The sequence below is a fragment of the Molossus molossus genome, unplaced genomic scaffold, assembly GCF_014108415.1.
Source record: "Molossus molossus isolate mMolMol1 unplaced genomic scaffold, mMolMol1.p scaffold_m16_p_21, whole genome shotgun sequence".
Lineage (NCBI taxonomy): Eukaryota > Metazoa > Chordata > Mammalia > Chiroptera > Molossidae > Molossus > Molossus molossus.
In genome coordinates, this window is record NW_023425357.1 from 8,286,419 (window position 1) to 8,291,474 (window position 5,056).

General features: G+C 45.4%; 1 pseudogene; it reads left to right on the forward strand.

Annotated features, from left to right (window-relative positions):
* Window positions 1-4,093: 4,093 nt before the first annotated feature.
* On the forward strand, window positions 4,094-4,734 carry LOC118638878 (annotated as a pseudogene).
* The last annotated feature ends 322 nt before the right edge of the window (window positions 4,735-5,056 follow it).

A 5,056-nucleotide genomic window follows, 5' to 3' on the forward strand; every position in this document is an offset into this window, starting at 1 on the left:
TGGGGAACTCAATTCTCCGGGCCAATTTCTGGGTCCCGGCCTTAAGAAATGGGCAGGCTTCCCTTAAAAATGTCATGTGGCCCTGGCCTCTTTGGCTCAGCGGTTGGAGCATCAGCCTGCCAACCAGAGAGCCCTGGGTTTGGTTCCCGCTAGGGGCATGTACCAAAAATAAAAATAAAAACGTCATGTGAACCAGCAATTCCATTTTAGATATATACCCAGAGAAATTGAAAACGGGCACTCCAACAGATGCTTGAATGCCAACCTTCAGTGCAACATTATTCACAATAGCCAAAGGTGGAATAACCCAATCCATTCATCAACTGATGGATTAATAAACAAAATGTGATATATCCAGATAATAGAGTATTATTCAGCCATACAAATAATGAAGCACTGACACCTGCGACAGCCTGGATGAACCTTGAAAACATTATGGTAGGTGAAAGAACCCAGACACAGATGGTGATGAAAAAAGATAGAGGCAGTGATGATGGTTGCATAACACTGTGAATGTACTTAATGTCACTGGCTTGTACACTTAAAAATGGTTAAAATTGTGGATTTTGTGTTATATACTTGTTACTATAATTTTTTTTTAATTTAAAGATTTTTAAATTGATTTTTAGAGAGAGAAGAAGGGAAAGGGAGAGAAAGAACCATCGATGTGAGAGCACAACATCCATTGGCTGCTTCTTGCATGCCCCCCCACCAGGGATAAAGCCTGAACCCTGGGCATATGTCCTGACTGGGAATCCAACCAGCAATCCTTCAGTGCACGGTACAATGCCCAACCAACTGAGCCACACTGGCCAAAACTGTTACTACAATTTTTAAAAAATTAATAAGCCCACCCCGCCGGTGTGGTTAGTGGTTGAGCATCACCCCTTGCACCAAGAAGTCACTGGTTCGATTCCCAGTCAGGGCACATGCCCAGGTTGGGAGCCAAATCCCCAGTGGGGGACATACAGGAGGCGGCCAGTCATTGTTCTCTCTCATCAATATTTTTATCTCTCTCTCCCTCTTCCTTCCTCTCTCTCTAAAATCAATAAAGAAAAAAAATTAATAAGCCCTGCCAGTCCCATTGTAAATGATGCCAACCAAAGAAATAATTATGGCAATATGGGGATTCACTAAGTGCTCTAGATCACTGCTGTGACCGATTGATTGCACTTTGTAAAGGTGACCACAACAATATCTCCCAATCTCCATGCTCTTAAAACATCCCTTTGTCACTGCTCCCCTTGAGAGAGTAGGTGGATCTATGTTCATACCCTCCTCTGGAAACTGGACAGGCTTTGATGACTGTTTGACCAAAAGAATGTGGCAGAAGGGACACTGCTTAACTAATGAGCTAAGTCAGGAAAGGAGAGGCTGCTTCCACCCTGTTCATGGGAACACTAGAGTTTGAGCCCTAATAAAGCAGATAAGAAGTCCCACTACCCTGAGGCTGCATGTTGAGAGGAAGCCCGAGGAGAAACCACATGGAGAAGCCCTGAAATTACCCAAAGACAGAGTGATGCCTGCCCAGCCCCTAGCCCTCCAGCCTTTCACTATTCTAGCTCCAGCCATGTGGTCTGCAACTTCATGAGATGTCCCAGGTCAGAACCAGCCATTGAAGACTTCCTGGAATTCCTGACCCACAGATACTGTGAAAGGTAACGAGATGAAGGGGTCAAGTACATGGTGACAGAAGGAGATTAGAACTCCAGGTAGGAGAACACAATAGAGTATACAGATGTCATAGAATAAAGTTGTTCACCTGAAATGTATAAAATGTTATTAACCAATGTTTCCCCAATGGATTTAGTAATATTTTAAAAAGAGAAGAAAAAGAAAAAGACCAGTGAGTCGTGGGTTCGGTTCCGGTCAAGGGCACGTACCTCAGTTGCAGTTTGTTCCCGGCCCTGGTTGCCTGGTTGGTGTTATGTGGGAGGCAACCACTGAATGATTGTTGCTGTTTCAAGCCACTAAATTTCAGGGCATATTTTATTAAAAATATAGTAAAATACACACACTATAAAGTGCACCATTTTACCCATTTCTAAATGTACAGTTCAGTAGTGTTAAGTGTATTTATTTATATGGTTGTAAGGCCAATCTCTAGAACTTTTTTTTATCCTCACTTGAGGACATTTTTGCATTTTTTGTTCAGATAGAGTGAGAGGGAGAGAGAGGAAGAGAGAGAGAGAGAGAAACATCGACGTGAAAGGGACACATCGAGTGGTTGCCACCCGCACGACCCAACAAGGGCCCGGAACAAACCGCAACCGAGGTACGTGCCCTTAGCGGAAACTGAACCCGGGTCTCTCTGGACCGCAGGCTAATGCTCTAACCACTGAACAAAACCGGCCAGGGCTAGAACTTTTTCATCTTGCAAAACTTAAACTCTATACCTATTTGAATAACTAGACAACAGTATTTGTCTTTTTGTAACTGTCTTATTTCACGTAGCATAATGTCCACAAGGTTCATTCATGTGTATGTAGCATGTGTCAGAATTTCCTTCCTTTGTTTTTTCAATCTTCACCCAATAATTTTATTTTATTTTATTGACGTTAGAGAGAGAGAGGGGAAGGGAAAGGGAGAGATAGAAACATCAATGAGAGAGAACATCTATTGCCTCCTGCATGCCCCCCAGTGGGGACTTGGCACACAAGGTAGGTATGTGCCCTGACCGGCGACCTCCTGGTGCGTGGGTCGATGCACAATCACCAAGCCACACTGGCCTGAGGATATTTTTTTCCATTTATTTTTAGAGAGAGTATAAGGGAGGGAGGGAGAGAGGGAGAGAGACAGAGAGACAGAAACATCAATGTGAGAGAGACACATCAACTGGTTACCACCTGCACAAGCCCTGACTGGGGCCAGGATCAAACCTGCAACCCAGGTACGTGCCCTTGACTAGGAATCGAACGCTCAACCCTTCAGTGCATGGGTCAATGTTCTAACTACTGAGCACACCAACCAGGGCTGTTTCTACCTTTTTTTTATCCTCACCCAAGGACATTTTTGCATTTATCTTCAGATAGAGTGGGAGGGAGAGAGGGGGAAAGAGAGAGAGAGAAACATCGATGTGAGAGAGACACATTGACTAGTTGCCACCTACACAACCCCAACCAGGGCCAGGGACAAACTACAACCAAGTTACATGCCCCTAGTGGGAACCAAGCCCAGGACTCTCAGGTGCATGGGCTGATGCTCCATATGCTGAGCCAAACCAGGCAGGGCTGTTTCTACCTTTTGACCATCATCAATAATGCTGCTATTAACATGGGTGTACCAGTATCTCTTTGAGACCCTGTATTCAATTCTCTTAGGTATATATATATATATCCATGGGGAAGTTCATTTTTTAACAACAGCTAATCAGAACAGCTGCCAAAATTGAAAGTTTGTAACTCAGAAGGGATGGAAAGCAGTTATTAAGTAGATCAGGCTCCTGGGTTCAAGGATTACATAATTACTTCCACCCAGGTGACTGCTCACCATTAAGCAAGGCAGTGGTTCTCAATCCCACCTGCACATTAGAATTATCTGGGGAGCTATTCAGCAAATATGGTGCCTAGGCCCCACCTTCAGAGACTCTGATTAATTGGGTTGGGGTGGAGCTGAGACACTGGGATTTTTATAAGATGATTCCCTCGATGATTTTAAAATGCAGCCGGGGAGAACCAACGGAACAAAGGTCTGTGTGCTGCTTCATTCTAGTCTCAAATCTTTTTCTGTTCTTCCTGTTAGGACCACATAACTCTTAGGGCTGCTCGCTGCTTAAAAGACATCTGATTGGCCCTGACCAGTATGGATCAGTGGTTAGAGCGTCAGCCCACGGACCAGTGAGTCGTGGGTTCGGTTCCGGTCAAGGGCACGTACCTCGGTTGCAGTTTGTTCCCGGCCCTGGTTGCCTGGTTGGTGTTATGTGGGAGGCAACCACTCGATGTGTCCCTTTAATGTTGATGTCTGTCTCTTTCTCTCTCTCTCTCTCTCTCTCTCTCTCCCTCCCACTCTATCTGAACAAAAATGGAAAAATGTCCTCCAACGAGGATGAAAAATTTTTTCAAAAGACATCGGATTGAGGGTCCCTGTGGCAACCATGGCTGAAGAACAACCACAGGGCGAATTGTTCGTGGAGGCTGGCGGTGATGGGCCAAGACTGGGAACTGCCTCTTCTCCCTGAGACTGTTCATGGTGCTCTGGCTCAAGGGAGTCACCCCCGGTGACACCCAGAGGTGAACCGAGATGGTACAGAAGCTGTGCCCAGGAGGGCAGCTCCCATTTCTGCTGTATGGCACCAAAGTGCACACAGACACCAACGACTGAGGAATTTCTGGAGACAGCGCTGTGCCTTTCCAGGCTGGCAACTCTGAACCCTGAATGAAACACAGTGTGCCTGGACATATTTGCTAACTTTTCTGCCGACATCAAGAATTCAAACCTGGCACTCAATGATAATCTGGAAAAGGGGCTCCCGAAGCCCTGAAAGTTTTAGACAATTTCTTGACAGCCCCCCTCCCAGAAGAAGTGGAGGAGACCAGTGCTGAAGATGAGGGCATCTCTAGGGGGAAGTCTCTGGATGGAAATGAGCTCACTCTAGCTGACTGCAGCCTGTTGCCAAAGCTCCACATAATACAGGTGGTTTGTAGTGCTTTCATATGTTGTTGGAATAGATTAATTCATAACCCCATTAAGTGGATGAAGGATAATGGAGTCCGACCCGTGTGGCTCAGTGGTTGAGCACCGACCCATGCACCAAAAGGTCATTGGTTTGATTCTTGGTCAGGACACACGCCCAGGTTGTGGGCCCGATCCCCAATGGGGGGCATGCTGGAGGCGGCCAATCGATATTCTCTCTCATTGATATTTCTATCTATCTCTCCTTCTCACTTCCTCTCTCTCTAAAAATCAATAAAGGGAAAAAAATAATAAAGATACTTAAAAAAAAAATAAGAAGAATGGAAGTCAGGTTGTCCTGATGTTGCAGAAGGTACAAATACAGAAAAGCTGGAGACTGGAATGAATCCTGTGGCATTCACTTGGAACAAGTTCTGAGTATCTG